At 51.4% G+C, this 20,775-nt stretch overlaps 10 non-coding genes across 10 annotated transcripts; 9 read left to right on the plus strand and 1 right to left on the minus strand.

Annotated features, from left to right (window-relative positions):
- The first annotated feature begins 2,093 nt into the window (after positions 1-2,093).
- TRNAD-GUC (transfer RNA aspartic acid (anticodon GUC)) lies at positions 2,094-2,165 on the plus strand. Its single transcript has one exon. It is a non-coding gene; the product is annotated as a tRNA-Asp (tRNA).
- Positions 2,166-5,011: 2,846 nt separating this feature from the next.
- Positions 5,012-5,083, plus strand: TRNAD-GUC (transfer RNA aspartic acid (anticodon GUC)). The gene has a single exon. It is a non-coding gene; the product is annotated as a tRNA-Asp (tRNA).
- A 1,396-nt stretch (positions 5,084-6,479) lies between these two features.
- On the plus strand, positions 6,480-6,551 carry TRNAD-GUC (transfer RNA aspartic acid (anticodon GUC)). The gene has a single exon. It is a non-coding gene; the product is annotated as a tRNA-Asp (tRNA).
- A 1,396-nt stretch (positions 6,552-7,947) lies between these two features.
- Positions 7,948-8,019, plus strand: TRNAD-GUC (transfer RNA aspartic acid (anticodon GUC)). Its single transcript has one exon. It is a non-coding gene; the product is annotated as a tRNA-Asp (tRNA).
- Positions 8,020-9,416: 1,397 nt separating this feature from the next.
- Positions 9,417-9,488, plus strand: TRNAD-GUC (transfer RNA aspartic acid (anticodon GUC)). The gene has a single exon. It is a non-coding gene; the product is annotated as a tRNA-Asp (tRNA).
- A 1,396-nt stretch (positions 9,489-10,884) lies between these two features.
- On the plus strand, positions 10,885-10,956 carry TRNAD-GUC (transfer RNA aspartic acid (anticodon GUC)). The gene has a single exon. It is a non-coding gene; the product is annotated as a tRNA-Asp (tRNA).
- A 2,849-nt stretch (positions 10,957-13,805) lies between these two features.
- TRNAD-GUC (transfer RNA aspartic acid (anticodon GUC)) lies at positions 13,806-13,877 on the plus strand. Its single transcript has one exon. It is a non-coding gene; the product is annotated as a tRNA-Asp (tRNA).
- A 2,224-nt stretch (positions 13,878-16,101) lies between these two features.
- TRNAL-AAG (transfer RNA leucine (anticodon AAG)) lies at positions 16,102-16,183 on the minus strand. Its single transcript has one exon. It is a non-coding gene; the product is annotated as a tRNA-Leu (tRNA).
- Positions 16,184-16,723: 540 nt separating this feature from the next.
- TRNAD-GUC (transfer RNA aspartic acid (anticodon GUC)) lies at positions 16,724-16,795 on the plus strand. The gene has a single exon. It is a non-coding gene; the product is annotated as a tRNA-Asp (tRNA).
- A 1,397-nt stretch (positions 16,796-18,192) lies between these two features.
- Positions 18,193-18,264, plus strand: TRNAD-GUC (transfer RNA aspartic acid (anticodon GUC)). Its single transcript has one exon. It is a non-coding gene; the product is annotated as a tRNA-Asp (tRNA).
- The last annotated feature ends 2,511 nt before the right edge of the window (positions 18,265-20,775 follow it).

Consider the following 20,775-nt stretch of genomic DNA (forward strand, 5'->3'; position numbering starts at 1 on the left):
ATGCAAGGCCAGGAAAAGTGGCAGCGGTGGGATTTGAACCCACGCCTCCGAAGAGACTGGAGCCTTAATCCAGCGCCTTAGACCGCTCGGCCACGCTACCTCCCTGCTAGTCGCCGAAAGCGGAACTTGACCCGTTGCCCGGCCCGCTTTAGTGCTTTGCCTTTTCTCCTTGGAAAGTCTGGAGACAGGCAGTGGAAGGGCAGGCAAACTGTCAGGTGCGCAGAGGAGGGGAGACCATGAGGCAAGGTGGGAGATGGGGGCAAGAAGTGAGAAAAAAACTAATCGCAAGCTAGGGCAGGATTCGGAAAGTGAAGCCGAAAAGGGGCTTAGCATGCAGCCCAGGGGTTTCTTTGACTGTCCTAAGCCCACAGGGACTTTGCCGTCCTCAGCTCATGAGACTTGAGATGGGTAGCTTGATTTGCTGAGGAAATGCGGGATGACAGATTCAACTCTGGAGTCAAACATAGCCCGGAACTATCGCCTTAAACTGAGTTTTAAGCCTGGTGCCGATAAAAAGAAAGAAATTAGCCTTAGATCGGGCAAGCCGTTTGACGGGGGAAAATGAGACCCCCTAGGCCAGCTAGGTGGTCGCTGGATGCTGTGCAGACATCAGCAGCTGTTCATTTCATGCCCTCACGTCTCCTCGTTAGTATAGTGGTCAGTATCCCCGCCTGTCACGCGGGAGACCGACGGGGAGGTTAAACCTTTTCTGGATTTTTTTTAGTTCTTGACAAATATTCTTGAAGATTAGGCTGAGTCAAGTAGGGAATGGGTGCCAAGAACTGACTCTTTAAGAAAAAAGCACCGGCAACGCTAGTCATCGTACAATATTTGTGCACAATTGCTTACATTAGGCGGCCGGTCCACTTTATTGAGTCCCCCTCAGCACCATTTAGTGCTCCTGTTGTCTGCGAAGTCCAAATTGTAACCCTGAATCAGTTCCTCTTCTGACCCTTTGTATCATGTTACATGACGAGTAATGATCACCTGTTAGCTTTATCCCTAATTATAACTCTCACTCTTTCCCTGCATCTAACCCTAGCTCTAATCCCATCATTAACCTCGGTCCGGGCACACGCGTGAACCCTTACTCTCATCTCAGCCTCTCCTGGTGATACATCACACCTGGGATCGTTTGCTCCCTGTGGGCTGTGGGAAATTTGCTACCAGCACGCCCTGGAAGTGGGGCTCATTCCGCTGCAACGGGAGGTCTTCCCAGGACGCGTCACAGCTCAACGCAAGAGCTCCTGGGTTTCGAAGGCTCTTGCAGCAAGCCTTCACAAAGCAGCAGGGAGCGCCGTTCCAGATGGGAAACTTGAGACTGGATGTCCAGAAAAGCAAGACGTCAGAAGCGAAACCTTTTTCCTGCAGGGTGTGGCATACCATCCGCTTGCTCATTGCGACAGAGGTGGCACTAATGAAGGAAGAGGTCAACGTTACGTTCTTCTTTAAAATGCAAGGCCAGGAAAAGTGGCAGCGGTGGGATTTGAACCCACGCCTCCGAAGAGACTGGAGCCTTAATCCAGCGCCTTAGACCGCTCGGCCACGCTACCTCCCTGCTAGTCGCCGAAAGCGGAACTTGACCCGTTGCCCGGCCCGCTTTAGTGCTTTGCCTTTTCTCCTTGGAAAGTCTGGAGACAGGCAGTGGAAGGGCAGGCAAACTGTCAGGTGCGCAGAGGAGGGGAGACCATGAGGCAAGGTGGGAGATGGGGGCAAGAAGTGAGAAAAAAACTAATCGCAAGCTAGGGCAGGATTCGGAAAGTGAAGCCGAAAAGGGGCTTAGCATGCAGCCCAGGGGTTTCTTTGACTGTCCTAAGCCCACAGGGACTTTGCCGTCCTCAGCTCATGAGACTTGAGATGGGTAGCTTGATTTGCTGAGGAAATGCGGGATGACAGATTCAACTCTGGAGTCAAACATAGCCCGGAACTATCGCCTTAAACTGAGTTTTAAGCCTGGTGCCGATAAAAAGAAAGAAATTAGCCTTAGATCGGGCAAGCCGTTTGACGGGGGAAAATGAGACCCCCTAGGCCAGCTAGGTGGTCGCTGGATGCTGTGCAGACATCAGCAGCTGTTCATTTCATGCCCTCACGTCTCCTCGTTAGTATAGTGGTCAGTATCCCCGCCTGTCACGCGGGAGACCGGGGTTCAATTCCCCGACGGGGAGGTTAAACCTTTTCTGGTTTTGTTTTAGTTCTTGACAAATATTCTTGAAGATTAGGCTGAGTCAAGTAGGGAATGGGTGCCAAGAACTGACTCTTTAAGAAAAAAGCACCGGCAACGCTAGTCATCGTACAATATTTGTGCACAATTGCTTACATTAGGCGGCCGGTCCACTTTATTGAGTCCCCCTCAGCACCATTTAGTGCTCCTGTTGTCTGCGAAGTCCAAATTGTAACCCTGAATCAGTTCCTCTTCTGACCCTTTGTATCATGTTACATGACGAGTAATGATCACCTGTTAGCTTTATCCCTAATTATAACTCTCACTCTTTCCCTGCATCTAACCCTAGCTCTAATCCCATCATTAACCTCGGTCCGGGCACACGCGTGAACCCTTACTCTCATCTCAGCCTCTCCTGGTGATACATCACACCTGGGATCGTTTGCTCCCTGTGGGCTGTGGGAAATTTGCTAACAGCACGCCCTGGAAGTGGGGCTCATTCCGCTGCAACGGGAGGTCTTCCCAGGACGCGTCACAGCTCAACGCAAGAGCTCCTGGGTTTCGAAGGCTCTTGCAGCAAGCCTTCACAAAGCAGCAGGGAGCGCCGTTCCAGATGGGAAACTTGAGACTGGATGTCCAGAAAAGCAAGACGTCAGAAGCGAAACCTTTTTCCTGCAGGGTGTGGCATACCATCCGCTTGCTCATTGCGACAGAGGTGGCACTAATGAAGGAAGAGGTCAACGTTACGTTCTTCTTTAAAATGCAAGGCCAGGAAAAGTGGCAGCGGTGGGATTTGAACCCACGCCTCCGAAGAGACTGGAGCCTTAATCCAGCGCCTTAGACCGCTCGGCCACGCTACCTCCCTGCTAGTCACCGAAAGCGGAACTTGACCCGTTGCCCGGCCCGCTTTAGTGCTTTGCCTTTTCTCCTTGGAAAGTCTGGAGACAGGCAGTGGAAGGGCAGGCAAACTGTCAGGTGCGCAGAGGAGGGGAGACCATGAGGCAAGGTGGGAGATGGGGGCAAGAAGTAAGAAAAAAACTAATCGCAAGCTAGGGCAGGATTCGGAAAGTGAAGCCGAAAAGGGGCTTAGCATGCAGCCCAGGGGTTTCTTTGACTGTCCTAAGCCCACAGGGACTTTGCCGTCCTCAGCTCATGAGACTTGAGATGGGTAGCTTGATTTGCTGAGGAAATGCGGGATGACAGATTCAACTCTGGAGTCAAACATAGCCCGGAACTATCGCCTTAAACTGAGTTTTAAGCCTGGTGCCGATAAAAAGAAAGAAATTAGCCTTAGATCGGGCAAGCCGTTTGACGGGGGAAAATGAGACCCCCTAGGCCAGCTAGGTGGTCGCTGGATGCTGTGCAGACATCAGCAGCTGTTCATTTCATGCCCTCACGTCTCCTCGTTAGTATAGTGGTCAGTATAGACCGGGGTTCAATTCCCCGACGGGGAGGTTAAACCTTTTCTGGATTTTTTTTAGTTCTTGACAAATATTCTTGAAGATTAGGCTGAGTCAAGTAGGGAATGGGTGCCAAGAACTGACTCTTTAAGAAAAAAGCACCGGCAACGCTAGTCATCGTACAATATTTGTGCACAATTGCTTACATTAGGCGGCCGGTCCACTTTATTGAGTCCCCCTCAGCACCATTTAGTGCTCCTGTTGTCTGCGAAGTCCAAATTGTAACCCTGAATCAGTTCCTCTTCTGACCCTTTGTATCATGTTACATGACGAGTAATGATCACCTGTTAGCTTTATCCCTAATTATAACTCTCACTCTTTCCCTGCATCTAACCCTAGCTCTAATCCCATCATTAACCTCGGTCCGGGCACACGCGTGAACCCTTACTCTCATCTCAGCCTCTCCTGGTGATACATCACACCTGGGATCGTTTGCTCCCTGTGGGCTGTGGGAAATTTGCTACCAGCACGCCCTGGAAGTGGGGCTCATTCCGCTGCAACGGGAGGTCTTCCCAGGACGCGTCACAGCTCAACGCAAGAGCTCCTGGGTTTCGAAGGCTCTTGCAGCAAGCCTTCACAAAGCAGCAGGGAGCGCCGTTCCAGATGGGAAACTTGAGACTGGATGTCCAGAAAAGCAAGACGTCAGAAGCGAAACCTTTTTCCTGCAGGGTGTGGCATACCATCCGCTTGCTCATTGCGACAGAGGTGGCACTAATGAAGGAAGAGGTCAACGTTACGTTCTTCTTTAAAATGCAAGGCCAGGAAAAGTGGCAGCGGTGGGATTTGAACCCACGCCTCCGAAGAGACTGGAGCCTTAATCCAGCGCCTTAGACCGCTCGGCCACGCTACCTCCCTGCTAGTCGCCGAAAGCGGAACTTGACCCGTTGCCCGGCCCGCTTTAGTGCTTTGCCTTTTCTCCTTGGAAAGTCTGGAGACAGGCAGTGGAAGGGCAGGCAAACTGTCAGGTGCGCAGAGGAGGGGAGACCATGAGGCAAGGTGGGAGATGGGGGCAAGAAGTGAGAAAAAAACTAATCGCAAGCTAGGGCAGGATTCGGAAAGTGAAGCCGAAAAGGGGCTTAGCATGCAGCCCAGGGGTTTCTTTGACTGTCCTAAGCCCACAGGGACTTTGCCGTCCTCAGCTCATGAGACTTGAGATGGGTAGCTTGATTTGCTGAGGAAATGCGGGATGACAGATTCAACTCTGGAGTCAAACATAGCCCGGAACTATCGCCTTAAACTGAGTTTTAAGCCTGGTGCCGATAAAAAGAAAGAAATTAGCCTTAGATCGGGCAAGCCGTTTGACGGGGGAAAATGAGACCCCCTAGGCCAGCTAGGTGGTCGCTGGATGCTGTGCAGACATCAGCAGCTGTTCATTTCATGCCCTCACGTCTCCTCGTTAGTATAGTGGTCAGTATCCCCGCCTGTCACGCGGGAGACCGGGGTTCAATTCCCCGACGGGGAGGTTAAACCTTTTCTGGATTTTTTTTAGTTCTTGACAAATATTCTTGAAGATTAGGCTGAGTCAAGTAGGGAATGGGTGCCAAGAACTGACTCTTTAAGAAAAAAGCACCGGCAACGCTAGTCATCGTACAATATTTGTGCACAATTGCTTACATTAGGCGGCCGGTCCACTTTATTGAGTCCCCCTCAGCACCATTTAGTGCTCCTGTTGTCTGCGAAGTCCAAATTGTAACCCTGAATCAGTTCCTCTTCTGACCCTTTGTATCATGTTACATGACGAGTAATGATCACCTGTTAGCTTTATCCCTAATTATAACTCTCACTCTTTCCCTGCATCTAACCCTAGCTCTAATCCCATCATTAACCTCGGTCCGGGCACACGCGTGAACCCTTACTCTCATCTCAGCCTCTCCTGGTGATACATCACACCTGGGATCGTTTGCTCCCTGTGGGCTGTGGGAAATTTGCTACCAGCACGCCCTGGAAGTGGGGCTCATTCCGCTGCAACGGGAGGTCTTCCCAGGACGCGTCACAGCTCAACGCAAGAGCTCCTGGGTTTCGAAGGCTCTTGCAGCAAGCCTTCACAAAGCAGCAGGGAGCGCCGTTCCAGATGGGAAACTTGAGACTGGATGTCCAGAAAAGCAAGACGTCAGAAGCGAAACCTTTTTCCTGCAGGGTGTGGCATACCATCCGCTTGCTCATTGCGACAGAGGTGGCACTAATGAAGGAAGAGGTCAACGTTACGTTCTTCTTTAAAATGCAAGGCCAGGAAAAGTGGCAGCGGTGGGATTTGAACCCACGCCTCCGAAGAGACTGGAGCCTTAATCCAGCGCCTTAGACCGCTCGGCCACGCTACCTCCCTGCTAGTCGCCGAAAGCGGAACTTGACCCGTTGCCCGGCCCGCTTTAGTGCTTTGCCTTTTCTCCTTGGAAAGTCTGGAGACAGGCAGTGGAAGGGCAGGCAAACTGTCAGGTGCGCAGAGGAGGGGAGACCATGAGGCAAGGTGGGAGATGGGGGCAAGAAGTGAGAAAAAAACTAATCGCAAGCTAGGGCAGGATTCGGAAAGTGAAGCCGAAAAGGGGCTTAGCATGCAGCCCAGGGGTTTCTTTGACTGTCCTAAGCCCACAGGGACTTTGCCGTCCTCAGCTCATGAGACTTGAGATGGGTAGCTTGATTTGCTGAGGAAATGCGGGATGACAGATTCAACTCTGGAGTCAAACATAGCCCGGAACTATCGCCTTAAACTGAGTTTTAAGCCTGGTGCCGATAAAAAGAAAGAAATTAGCCTTAGATCGGGCAAGCCGTTTGACGGGGGAAAATGAGACCCCCTAGGCCAGCTAGGTGGTCGCTGGATGCTGTGCTGACATCAGCAGCTGTTCATTTCATGCCCTCACGTCTCCTCGTTAGTATAGTGGTCAGTATCCCCGCCTGTCACGCGGGAGACCGGGGTTCAATTCCCCGACGGGGAGGTTAAACCTTTTCTGGATTTTTTTTAGTTCTTGACAAATATTCTTGAAGATTAGGCTGAGTCAAGTAGGGAATGGGTGCCAAGAACTGACTCTTTAAGAAAAAAGCACCGGCAACGCTAGTCATCGTACAATATTTGTGCACAATTGCTTACATTAGGCGGCCGGTCCACTTTATTGAGTCCCCCTCAGCACCATTTAGTGCTCCTGTTGTCTGCGAAGTCCAAATTGTAACCCTGAATCAGTTCCTCTTCTGACCCTTTGTATCATGTTACATGACGAGTAATGATCACCTGTTAGCTTTATCCCTAATTATAACTCTCACTCTTTCCCTGCATCTAACCCTAGCTCTAATCCCATCATTAACCTCGGTCCGGGCACACGCGTGAACCCTTACTCTCATCTCAGCCTCTCCTGGTGATACATCACACCTGGGATCGTTTGCTCCCTGTGGGCTGTGGGAAATTTGCTACCAGCACGCCCTGGAAGTGGGGCTCATTCCGCTGCAACGGGAGGTCTTCCCAGGACGCGTCACAGCTCAACGCAAGAGCTCCTGGGTTTCGAAGGCTCTTGCAGCAAGCCTTCACAAAGCAGCAGGGAGCGCCGTTCCAGATGGGAAACTTGAGACTGGATGTCCAGAAAAGCAAGACGTCAGAAGCGAAACCTTTTTCCTGCAGGGTGTGGCATACCATCCGCTTGCTCATTGCGACAGAGGTGGCACTAATGAAGGAAGAGGTCAACGTTACGTTCTTCTTTAAAATGCAAGGCCAGGAAAAGTGGCAGCGGTGGGATTTGAACCCACGCCTCCGAAGAGACTGGAGCCTTAATCCAGCGCCTTAGACCGCTCGGCCACGCTACCTCCCTGCTAGTCGCCGAAAGCGGAACTTGACCCGTTGCCCGGCCCGCTTTAGTGCTTTGCCTTTTCTCCTTGGAAAGTCTGGAGACAGGCAGTGGAAGGGCAGGCAAACTGTCAGGTGCGCAGAGGAGGGGAGACCATGAGGCAAGGTGGGAGATGGGGGCAAGAAGTGAGAAAAAAACTAATCGCAAGCTAGGGCAGGATTCGGAAAGTGAAGCCGAAAAGGGGCTTAGCATGCAGCCCAGGGGTTTCTTTGACTGTCCTAAGCCCACAGGGACTTTGCCGTCCTCAGCTCATGAGACTTGAGATGGGTAGCTTGATTTGCTGAGGAAATGCGGGATGACAGATTCAACTCTGGAGTCAAACATAGCCCGGAACTATCGCCTTAAACTGAGTTTTAAGCCTGGTGCCGATAAAAAGAAAGAAATTAGCCTTAGATCGGGCAAGCCGTTTGATGGGGGAAAATGAGACCCCCTAGGCCAGCTAGGTGGTCGCTGGATGCTGTGCAGACATCAGCAGCTGTTCATTTCATGCCCTCACGTCTCCTCGTTAGTATAGTGGTCAGTATCCCCGCCTGTCACGCGGGAGACCGGGGTTCAATTCCCCGACGGGGAGGTTAAACCTTTTCTGGATTTTTTTTAGTTCTTGACAAATATTCTTGAAGATTAGGCTGAGTCAAGTAGGGAATGGGTGCCAAGAACTGACTCTTTAAGAAAAAAGCACCGGCAACGCTAGTCATCGTACAATATTTGTGCACAATTGCTTACATTAGGCGGCCGGTCCACTTTATTGAGTCCCCCTCAGCACCATTTAGTGCTCCTGTTGTCTGCGAAGTCCAAATTGTAACCCTGAATCAGTTCCTCTTCTGACCCTTTGTATCATGTTACATGACGAGTAATGATCACCTGTTAGCTTTATCCCTAATTATAACTCTCACTCTTTCCCTGCATCTAACCCTAGCTCTAATCCCATCATTAACCTCGGTCCGGGCACACGCGTGAACCCTTACTCTCATCTCAGCCTCTCCTGGTGATACATCACACCTGGGATCGTTTGCTCCCTGTGGGCTGTGGGAAATTTGCTACCAGCACGCCCTGGAAGTGGGGCTCATTCCGCTGCAACGGGAGGTCTTCCCAGGACGCGTCACAGCTCAACGCAAGAGCTCCTGGGTTTCGAAGGCTCTTGCAGCAAGCCTTCACAAAGCAGCAGGGAGCGCCGTTCCAGATGGGAAACTTGAGACTGGATGTCCAGAAAAGCAAGACGTCAGAAGCGAAACCTTTTTCCTGCAGGGTGTGGCATACCATCCGCTTGCTCATTGCGACAGAGGTGGCAATAATGAAGGAAGAGGTCAACGTTACGTTCTTCTTTAAAATGCAAGGCCAGGAAAAGTGGCAGCGGTGGGATTTGAACCCACGCCTCCGAAGAGACTGGAGCCTTAATCCAGCGCCTTAGACCGCTCGGCCACGCTACCTCCCTGCTAGTCGCCGAAAGCGGAACTTGACCCGTTGCCCGGCCCGCTTTAGTGCTTTGCCTTTTCTCCTTGGAAAGTCTGGAGACAGGCAGTGGAAGGGCAGGCAAACTGTCAGGTGCGCAGAGGAGGGGAGACCATGAGGCAAGGTGGGAGATGGGGGCAAGAAGTGAGAAAAAAACTAATCGCAAGCTAGGGCAGGATTCGGAAAGTGAAGCCGAAAAGGGGCTTAGCATGCAGCCCAGGGGTTTCTTTGACTGTCCTAAGCCCACAGGGACTTTGCCGTCCTCAGCTCATGAGACTTGAGATGGGTAGCTTGATTTGCTGAGGAAATGCGGGATGACAGATTCAACTCTGGAGTCAAACATAGCCCGGAACTATCGCCTTAAACTGAGTTTTAAGCCTGGTGCCGATAAAAAGAAAGAAATTAGCCTTAGATCGGGCAAGCCGTTTGACGGGGGAAAATGAGACCCCCCTAGGCCAGCTAGGTGGTCGCTGGATGCTGTGCAGACATCAGCAGCTGTTCATTTCATGCCCTCACGTCTCCTCGTTAGTATAGTGGTCAGTATCCCCGCCTGTCACGCGGGAGACCGGGGTTCAATTCCCCGACGGGGAGGTTAAACCGTTTCTGGATTTTTTTTAGTTCTTGACAAATATTCTTGAAGATTAGGCTGAGTCAAGTAGGGAATGGGTGCCAAGAACTGACTCTTTAAGAAAAAAGCACCGGCAACGCTAGTCATCGTACAATATTTGTGCACAATTGCTTACATTAGGCGGCCGGTCCACTTTATTGAGTCCCCCTCAGCACCATTTAGTGCTCCTGTTGTCTGCGAAGTCCAAATTGTAACCCTGAATCAGTTCCTCTTCTGACCCTTTGTATCATGTTACATGACGAGTAATGATCACCTGTTAGCTTTATCCCTAATTATAACTCTCACTCTTTCCCTGCATCTAACCCTAGCTCTAATCCCATCATTAACCTCGGTCCGGGCACACGCGTGAACCCCTACTCTCATCTCAGCCTCTCCTGGTGATACATCACACCTGGGATCGTTTGCTCCCTGTGGGCTGTGGGAAATTTGCTACCAGCACGCCCTGGAAGTGGGGCTCATTCCGCTGCAACGGGAGGTCTTCCCAGGACGCGTCACAGCTCAACGCAAGAGCTCCTGGGTTTCGAAGGCTCTTGCAGCAAGCCTTCACAAAGCAGCAGGGAGCGCCGTTCCAGATGGGAAACTTGAGACTGGATGTCCAGAAAAGCAAGACGTCAGAAGCGAAACCTTTTTCCTGCAGGGTGTGGCATACCATCCGCTTGCTCATTGCGACAGAGGTGGCACTAATGAAGGAAGAGGTCAACGTTACGTTCTTCTTTAAAATGCAAGGCCAGGAAAAGTGGCAGCGGTGGGATTTGAACCCACGCCTCCGAAGAGACTGGAGCCTTAATCCAGCGCCTTAGACCGCTCGGCCACGCTACCTCCCTGCTAGTCGCCGAAAGCGGAACTTGACCCGTTGCCCGGCCCGCTTTAGTGCTTTGCCTTTTCTCCTTGGAAAGTCTGGAGACAGGCAGTGGAAGGGCAGGCAAACTGTCAGGTGCGCAGAGGAGGGGAGACCATGAGGCAAGGTGGGAGATGGGGGCAAGAAGTGAGAAAAAAACTAATCGCAAGCTAGGGCAGGATTCGGAAAGTGAAGCCGAAAAGGGGCTTAGCATGCAGCCCAGGGGTTTCTTTGACTGTCCTAAGCCCACAGGGACTTTGCCGTCCTCAGCTCATGAGACTTGAGATGGGTAGCTTGATTTGCTGAGGAAATGCGGGATGACAGATTCAACTCTGGAGTCAAACATAGCCCGGAACTATCGCCTTAAACTGAGTTTTAAGCCTGGTGCCGATAAAAAGAAAGAAATTAGCCTTAGATCGGGCAAGCCGTTTGACGGGGGAAAATGAGACCCCCTAGGCCAGCTAGGTGGTCGCTGGATGCTGTGCAGACATCAGCAGCTGTTCATTTCATGCCCTCACGTCTCCTCGTTAGTATAGTGGTCAGTATCCCCGCCTGTCACGCGGGAGACCGGGGTTCAATTCCCCGACGGGGAGGTTAAACCTTTTCTGGATTTTTTTTAGTTCTTGACAAATATTCTTGAAGATTAGGCTGAGTCAAGTAGGGAATGGGTGCCAAGAACTGACTCTTTAAGAAAAAAGCACCGGCAACGCTAGTCATCGTACAATATTTGTGCACAATTGCTTACATTAGGCGGCCGGTCCACTTTATTGAGTCCCCCTCAGCACCATTTAGTGCTCCTGTTGTCTGCGAAGTCCAAATTGTAACCCTGAATCAGTTCCTCTTCTGACCCTTTGTATCATGTTACATGACGAGTAATGATCACCTGTTAGCTTTATCCCTAATTATAACTCTCACTCTTTCCCTGCATCTAACCCTAGCTCTAATCCCATCATTAACCTCGGTCCGGGCACACGCGTGAACCCTTACTCTCATCTCAGCCTCTCCTGGTGATACATCACACCTGGGATCGTTTGCTCCCTGTGGGCTGTGGGAAATTTGCTACCAGCACGCCCTGGAAGTGGGGCTCATTCCGCTGCAACGGGAGGTCTTCCCAGGACGCGTCACAGCTCAACGCAAGAGCTCCTGGGTTTCGAAGGCTCTTGCAGCAAGCCTTCACAAAGCAGCAGGGAGCGCCGTTCCAGATGGGAAACTTGAGACTGGATGTCCAGAAAAGCAAGACGTCAGAAGCGAAACCTTTTTCCTGCAGGGTGTGGCATACCATCCGCTTGCTCATTGCGACAGAGGTGGCACTAATGAAGGAAGAGGTCAACGTTACGTTCTTCTTTAAAATGCAAGGCCAGGAAAAGTGGCAGCGGTGGGATTTGAACCCACGCCTCCGAAGAGACTGGAGCCTTAATCCAGCGCCTTAGACCGCTCGGCCACGCTACCTCCCTGCTAGTCGCCGAAAGCGGAACTTGACCCGTTGCCCGGCCCGCTTTAGTGCTTTGCCTTTTCTCCTTGGAAAGTCTGGAGACAGGCAGTGGAAGGGCAGGCAAACTGTCAGGTGCGCAGAGGAGGGGAGACCATGAGGCAAGGTGGGAGATGGGGGCAAGAAGTGAGAAAAAAACTAATCGCAAGCTAGGGCAGGATTCGGAAAGTGAAGCCGAAAAGGGGCTTAGCATGCAGCCCAGGGGTTTCTTTGACTGTCCTAAGCCCACAGGGACTTTGCCGTCCTCAGCTCATGAGACTTGAGATGGGTAGCTTGATTTGCTGAGGAAATGCGGGATGACAGATTCAACTCTGGAGTCAAACATAGCCCGGAACTATCGCCTTAAACTGAGTTTTAAGCCTGGTGCCGATAAAAAGAAAGAAATTAGCCTTAGATCGGGCAAGCCGTTTGACGGGGGAAAATGAGACCCCCTAGGCCAGCTAGGTGGTCGCTGGATGCTGTGCAGACATCAGCAGCTGTTCATTTCATGCCCTCACGTCTCCTCGTTAGTATAGTGGTCAGTATCCCCGCCTGTCACGCGGGAGACCGACGGGGAGGTTAAACCTTTTCTGGATTTTTTTTAGTTCTTGACAAATATTCTTGAAGATTAGGCTGAGTCAAGTAGGGAATGGGTGCCAAGAACTGACTCTTTAAGAAAAAAGCACCGGCAACGCTAGTCATCGTACAATATTTGTGCACAATTGCTTACATTAGGCGGCCGGTCCACTTTATTGAGTCCCCCTCAGCACCATTTAGTGCTCCTGTTGTCTGCGAAGTCCAAATTGTAACCCTGAATCAGTTCCTCTTCTGACCCTTTGTATCATGTTACATGACGAGTAATGATCACCTGTTAGCTTTATCCCTAATTATAACTCTCACTCTTTCCCTGCATCTAACCCTAGCTCTAATCCCATCATTAACCTCGGTCCGGGCACACGCGTGAACCCTTACTCTCATCTCAGCCTCTCCTGGTGATACATCACACCTGGGATCGTTTGCTCCCTGTGGGCTGTGGGAAATTTGCTACCAGCACGCCCTGGAAGTGGGGCTCATTCCGCTGCAACGGGAGGTCTTCCCAGGACGCGTCACAGCTCAACGCAAGAGCTCCTGGGTTTCGAAGGCTCTTGCAGCAAGCCTTCACAAAGCAGCAGGGAGCGCCGTTCCAGATGGGAAACTTGAGACTGGATGTCCAGAAAAGCAAGACGTCAGAAGCGAAACCTTTTTCCTGCAGGGTGTGGCATACCATCCGCTTGCTCATTGCGACAGAGGTGGCACTAATGAAGGAAGAGGTCAACGTTACGTTCTTCTTTAAAATGCAAGGCCAGGAAAAGTGGCAGCGGTGGGATTTGAACCCACGCCTCCGAAGAGACTGGAGCCTTAATCCAGCGCCTTAGACCGCTCGGCCACGCTACCTCCCTGCTAGTCGCCGAAAGCGGAACTTGACCCGTTGCCCGGCCCGCTTTAGTGCTTTGCCTTTTCTCCTTGGAAAGTCTGGAGACAGGCAGTGGAAGGGCAGGCAAACTGTCAGGTGCGCAGAGGAGGGGAGACCATGAGGCAAGGTGGGAGATGGGGGCAAGAAGTGAGAAAAAAACTAATCGCAAGCTAGGGCAGGATTCGGAAAGTGAAGCCGAAAAGGGGCTTAGCATGCAGCCCAGGGGTTTCTTTGACTGTCCTAAGCCCACAGGGACTTTGCCGTCCTCAGCTCATGAGACTTGAGATGGGTAGCTTGATTTGCTGAGGAAATGCGGGATGACAGATTCAACTCTGGAGTCAAACATAGCCCGGAACTATCGCCTTAAACTGAGTTTTAAGCCTGGTGCCGATAAAAAGAAAGAAATTAGCCTTAGATCGGGCAAGCCGTTTGACGGGGGAAAATGAGACCCCCTAGGCCAGCTAGGTGGTCGCTGGATGCTGTGCAGACATCAGCAGCTGTTCATTTCATGCCCTCACGTCTCCTCGTTAGTATAGTGGTCAGTATCCCCGCCTGTCACGCGGGAGACCGGGGTTCAATTCCCCGACGGGGAGGTTAAACCTTTTCTGGTTTTGTTTTAGTTCTTGACAAATATTCTTGAAGATTAGGCTGAGTCAAGTAGGGAATGGGTGCCGAGAACTGACTCTTTAAGAAAAAAGCACCGGCAACGCTAGTCATCGTACAATATTTGTGCACAATTGCTTACATTAGGCGGCCGGTCCACTTTATTGAGTCCCCCTCAGCACCATTTAGTGCTCCTGTTGTCTGCGAAGTCCAAATTGTAACCCTGAATCAGTTCCTCTTCTGACCCTTTGTATCATGTTACATGACGAGTAATGATCACCTGTTAGCTTTATCCCTAATTATAACTCTCACTCTTTCCCTGCATCTAACCCTAGCTCTAATCCCATCATTAACCTCGGTCCGGGCACACGCGTGAACCCTTACTCTCATCTCAGCCTCTCCTGGTGATACATCACACCTGGGATCGTTTGCTCCCTGTGGGCTGTGGGAAATTTGCTACCAGCACGCCCTGGAAGTGGGGCTCATTCCGCTGCAACGGGAGGTCTTCCCAGGACGCGTCACAGCTCAACGCAAGAGCTCCTGGGTTTCGAAGGCTCTTGCAGCAAGCCTTCACAAAGCAGCAGGGAGCGCCGTTCCAGATGGGAAACTTGAGACTGGATGTCCAGAAAAGCAAGACGTCAGAAGCGAAACCTTTTTCCTGCAGGGTGTGGCATACCATCCGCTTGCTCATTGCGACAGAGGTGGCACTAATGAAGGAAGAGGTCAACGTTACGTTCTTCTTTAAAATGCAAGGCCAGGAAAAGTGGCAGCGGTGGGATTTGAACCCACGCCTCCGAAGAGACTGGAGCCTTAATCCAGCGCCTTAGACCGCTCGGCCACGCTACCTCCCTGCTAGTCACCGAAAGCGGAACTTGACCCGTTGCCCGGCCCGCTTTAGTGCTTTGCCTTTTCTCCTTGGAAAGTCTGGAGACAGGCAGTGGAAGGGCAGGCAAACTGTCAGGTGCGCAGAGGAGGGGAGACCATGAGGCAAGGTGGGAGATGGGGGCAAGAAGTAAGAAAAAAACTAATCGCAAGCTAGGGCAGGATTCGGAAAGTGAAGCCGAAAAGGGGCTTAGCATGCAGCCCAGGGGTTTCTTTGACTGTCCTAAGCCCACAGGGACTTTGCCGTCCTCAGCTCATGAGACTTGAGATGGGTAGCTTGATTTGCTGAGGAAATGCGGGATGACAGATTCAACTCTGGAGTCAAACATAGCCCGGAACTATCGCCTTAAACTGAGTTTTAAGCCTGGTGCCGATAAAAAGAAAGAAATTAGCCTTAGATCGGGCAAGCCGTTTGACGGGGGAAAATGAGACCCCCTAGGCCAGCTAGGTGGTCGCTGGATGCTGTGCAGACATCAGCAGCTGTTCATTTCATGCCCTCACGTCTCCTCGTTAGTATAGTGGTCAGTATAGACCGGGGTTCAATTCCCCGACGGGGAGGTTAAACCTTTTCTGGATTTTTTTTAGTTCTTGACAAATATTCTTGAAGATTAGGCTGAGTCAAGTAGGGAATGGGTGCCAAGAACTGACTCTTTAAGAAAAAAGCACCGGCAACGCTAGTCATCGTACAATATTTGTGCACAATTGCTTACATTAGGCGGCCGGTCCACTTTATTGAGTCCCCCTCAGCACCATTTAGTGCTCCTGTTGTCTGCGAAGTCCAAATTGTAACCCTGAATCAGTTCCTCTTCTGACCCTTTGTATCATGTTACATGACGAGTAATGATCACCTGTTAGCTTTATCCCTAATTATAACTCTCACTCTTTCCCTGCATCTAACCCTAGCTCTAATCCCATCATTAACCTCGGTCCGGGCACACGCGTGAACCCTTACTCTCATCTCAGCCTCTCCTGGTGATACATCACACCTGGGATCGTTTGCTCCCTGTGGGCTGTGGGAAATTTGCTACCAGCACGCCCTGGAAGTGGGGCTCATTCCGCTGCAACGGGAGGTCTTCCCAGGACGCGTCACAGCTCAACGCAAGAGCTCCTGGGTTTCGAAGGCTCTTGCAGCAAGCCTTCACAAAGCAGCAGGGAGCGCCGTTCCAGATGGGAAACTTGAGACTGGATGTCCAGAAAAGCAAGACGTCAGAAGCGAAACCTTTTTCCTGCAGGGTGTGGCATACCATCCGCTTGCTCATTGCGACAGAGGTGGCACTAATGAAGGAAGAGGTCAACGTTACGTTCTTCTTTAAAATGCAAGGCCAGGAAAAGTGGTAGCGGTGGGATTTGAACCCACGCCTCCGAAGAGACTGGAGCCTTAATCCAGCGCCTTAGACCGCTCGGCCACGCTACCTCCCTGCTAGTCGCCGAAAGCGGAACTTGACCCGTTGCCCGGCCCGCTTTAGTGCTTTGCCTTTTCTCCTTGGAAAGTCTGGAGACAGGCAGTGGAAGGGCAGGCAAACTGTCAGGTGCGCAGAGGAGGGGAGACCATGAGGCAAGGTGGGAGATGGGGGCAAGAAGTGAGAAAAAAACTAATCGCAAGCTAGGGCAGGATTCGGAAAGTGAAGCCGAAAAGGGGCTTAGCATGCAGCCCAGGGGTTTCTTTGACTGTCCTAAGCCCACAGGGACTTTGCCGTCCTCAGCTCATGAGACTTGAGATGGGTAGCTTGATTTGCTGAGGAAATGCGGGATGACAGATTCAACTCTGGAGTCAAACATAGCCCGGAACTATCGCCTTAAACTGAGTTTTAAGCCTGGTGCCGATAAAAAGAAAGAAATTAGCCTTAGATCGGGCAAGCCGTTTGACGGGGGAAAATGAGACCCCCTAGGCCAGCTAGGTGGTCGCTGGATGCTGTGCAGACATCAGCAGCTGTTCATTTCATGCCCTCACGTCTCCTCGTTAGTATAGTGGTCAGTATCCCCGCCTGTCACGCGGGAGACCGGGGTTCAATTCCCCGACGGGGAGGTTAAACCTTTTCTGGATTTTTTTTAGTTCTTGACAAATATTCTTGAAGATTAGGCTGAGTCAAGTAGGGAATGGGTGCCAAGAACTGACTCTTTAAGAAAAAAGCACCGGCAACGCTAGTCATCGTACAATATTTGTGCACAATTGCTTACATTAGGCGGCCGGTCCACTTTATTGAGTCCCCCTCAGCACCATTTAGTGCTCCTGTTGTCTGCGAAGTCCAAATTGTAACCCTGAATCAGTTCCTCTTCTGACCCTTTGTATCATGTTACATGACGAGTAATGATCACCTGTTAGCTTTATCCCTAATTATAACTCTCACTCTTTCCCTGCATCTAACCCTAGCTCTAATCCCATCATTAACCTCGGTCCGGGCACACGCGTGAACCCTTACTCTCATCTCAGCCTCTCCTGGTGATACATCACACCTGGGATCGTTTGCTCCCTGTGGGCTGTGGGAAATTTGCTACCAGCACGCCCTGGAAGTGGGGCTCATTCCGCTGCAACGGGAGGTCTTCCCAGGACGCGTCACAGCTCAACGCAAGAGCTCCTGGGTTTCGAAGGCTCTTGCAGCAAGCCTTCACAAAGCAGCAGGGAGCGCCGTTCCAGATGGGAAACTTGAGACTGGATGTCCAGAAAAGCAAGACGTCAGAAGCGAAACCTTTTTCCTGCAGGGTGTGGCATACCATCCGCTTGCTCATTGCGACAGAGGTGGCACTAATGAAGGAAGAGGTCAACGTTACGTTCTTCTTTAAAATGCAAGGCCAGGAAAAGTGGCAGCGGTGGGATTTGAACCCACGCCTCCGAAGAGACTGGAGCCTTAATCCAGCGCCTTAGACCGCTCGGCCACGCTACCTCCCTGCTAGTCGCAGAAAGCGGAACTTGACCCGTTGCCCGGCCCGCTTTAGTGCTTTGCCTTTTCTCCTTGGAAAGTCTGGAGACAGGCAGTGGAAGGGCAGGCAAACTGTCAGGTGCGCAGAGGAGGGGAGACCATGAGGCAAGGTGGGAGATGGGGGCAAGAAGTGAGAAAAAAACTAATCGCAAGCTAGGGCAGGATTCGGAAAGTGAAGCCGAAAAGGGGCTTAGCATGCAGCCCAGGGGTTTCTTTGACTGTCCTAAGCCCACAGGGACTTTGCCGTCCTCAGCTCATGAGACTTGAGATGGGTAGCTTGATTTGCTGAGGAAATGCGGGATGACAGATTCAACTCTGGAGTCAAACATAGCCCGGAACTATCGCCTTAAACTGAGTTTTAAGCCTGGTGCCGATAAAAAGAAAGAAATTAGCCTTAGATCGGGCAAGCCGTTTGACGGGGGAAAATGAGACCCCCCTAGGCCAGCTAGGTGGTCGCTGGATGCTGTGCAGACATCAGCAGCTGTTCATTTCATGCCCTCACGTCTCCTCGTTAGTATAGTGGTCAGTATCCCCGCCTGTCACGCGGGAGACCGGGGTTCAATTCCCCGACGGGGAGGTTAAACCGTTTCTGGATTTTTTTTAGTTCTTGACAAATATTCTTGAAGATTAGGCTGAGTCAAGTAGGGAATGGGTGCCAAGAACTGACTCTTTAAGAAAAAAGCACCGGCAACGCTAGTCATCGTACAATATTTGTGCACAATTGCTTACATTAGGCGGCCGGTCCACTTTATTGAGTCCCCCTCAGCACCATTTAGTGCTCCTGTTGTCTGCGAAGTCCAAATTGTAACCCTGAATCAGTTCCTCTTCTGACCCTTTGTATCATGTTACATGACGAGTAATGATCACCTGTTAGCTTTATCCCTAATTATAACTCTCACTCTTTCCCTGCATCTAACCCTAGCTCTAATCCCATCATTAACCTCGGTCCGGGCACACGCGTGAACCCTTACTCTCATCTCAGCCTCTCCTGGTGATACATCACACCTGGGATCGTTTGCTCCCTGTGGGCTGTGGGAAATTTGCTACCAGCACGCCCTGGAAGTGGGGCTCATTCCGCTGCAACGGGAGGTCTTCCCAGGACGCGTCACAGCTCAACGCAAGAGCTCCTGGGTTTCGAAGGCTCTTGCAGCAAGCCTTCACAAAGCAGCAGGGAGCGCCGTTCCAGATGGGAAACTTGAGACTGGATGTCCAGAAAAGCAAGACGTCAGAAGCGAAACCTTTTTCCTGCAGGGTGTGGCATACCATCCGCTTGCTCATTGCGACAGAGGTGGCACTAATGAAGGAAGAGGTCAACGTTACGTTCTTCTTTAAAATGCAAGGCCAGGAAAAGTGGCAGCGGTGGGATTTGAACCCACGCCTCCGAAGAGACTGGAGCCTTAATCCAGCGCCTTAGACCGCTCGGCCACGCTACCTCCCTGCTAGTCGCCGAAAGCGGAACTTGACCCGTTGCCCGGCCCGCTTTAGTGCTTTGCCTTTTCTCCTTGGAAAGTCTGGAGACAGGCAGTGGAAGGGCAGGCAAACTGTCAGGTGCGCAGAGGAGGGGAGACCATGAGGCAAGGTGGGAGATGGGGGCAAGAAGTGAGAAAAAAACTAATCGCAAGCTAGGGCAGGATTCGGAAAGTGAAGCCGAAAAGGGGCTTAGCATGCAGCCCAGGGGTTTCTTTGACTGTCCTAAGCCCACAGGGACTTTGCCGTCCTCAGCTCATGAGACTTGAGATGGGTAGCTTGATTTGCTGAGGAAATGCGGGATGACAGATTCAACTCTGGAGTCAAACATAGCCCGGAACTATCGCCTTAAACTGAGTTTTAAGCCTGGTGCCGATAAAAAGAAAGAAATTAGCCTTAGATCGGGCAAGCCGTTTGACGGGGGAAAATGAGACCCCCTAGGCCAGCTAGGTGGTCGCTGGATGCTGTGCAGACATCAGCAGCTGTTCATTTCATGCCCTCACGTCTCCTCGTTAGTATAGTGGTCAGTATCCCCGCCTGTCACGCGGGAGACCGACGGGGAGGTTAAACCTTTTCTGGATTTTTTTTAGTTCTTGACAAATATTCTTGAAGATTAGGCTGAGTCAAGTAGGGAATGGGTGCCAAGAACTGACTCTTTAAGAAAAAAGCACCGGCAACGCTAGTCATCGTACAATATTTGTGCACAATTGCTTACATTAGGCGGCCGGTCCACTTTATTGAGTCCCCCTCAGCACCATTTAGTGCTCCTGTTGTCTGCGAAGTCCAAATTGTAACCCTGAATCAGTTCCTCTTCTGACCCTTTGTATCATGTTACATGACGAGTAATGATCACCTGTTAGCTTTATCCCTAATTATAACTCTCACTCTTTCCCTGCATCTAACCCTAGCTCTAATCCCATCATTAACCTCGGTCCGGGCACACGCGTGAACCCTTACTCTCATCTCAGCCTCTCCTGGTGATACATCACACCTGGGATCGTTTGCTCCCTGTGGGCTGTGGGAAATTTGCTACCAGCACGCCCTGGAAGTGGGGCTCATTCCGCTGCAACGGGAGGTCTTCCCAGGACGCGTCACAGCTCAACGCAAGAGCTCCTGGGTTTCGAAGGCTCTTGCAGCAAGCCTTCACAAAGCAGCAGGGAGCGCCGTTCCAGATGGGAAACTTGAGACTGGATGTCCAGAAAAGCAAGACGTCAGAAGCGAAACCTTTTTCCTGCAGGGTGTGGCATACCATCCGCTTGCTCATTGCGACAGAGGAGGCACTAATGAAGGAAGAGGTCAACGTTACGTTCTTCTTTAAAATGCAAGGCCAGGAAAAGTGGCAGCGGTGGGATTTGAACCCACGCCTCCGAAGAGACTGGAGCCTTAATCCAGCGCCTTAGACCGCTCGGCCACGCTACCTCCCTGCTAGTCGCCGAAAGCGGAACTTGACCCGTTGCCCGGCCCGCTTTAGTGCTTTGCCTTTTCTCCTTGGAAAGTCTGGAGACAGGCAGTGGAAGGGCAGGCAAACTGTCAGGTGCGCAGAGGAGGGGAGACCATGAGGCAAGGTGGGAGATGGGGGCAAGAAGTGAGAAAAAAACTAATCGCAAGCTAGGGCAGGATT

Source organism: Ambystoma mexicanum, chromosome 1p (genome assembly GCF_040938575.1).
Source record: "Ambystoma mexicanum isolate Mex_15411 chromosome 1p, UKY_AmexF1_1, whole genome shotgun sequence".
In the NCBI taxonomy this organism is placed as follows: Eukaryota; Metazoa; Chordata; class Amphibia; order Caudata; family Ambystomatidae; genus Ambystoma; species Ambystoma mexicanum.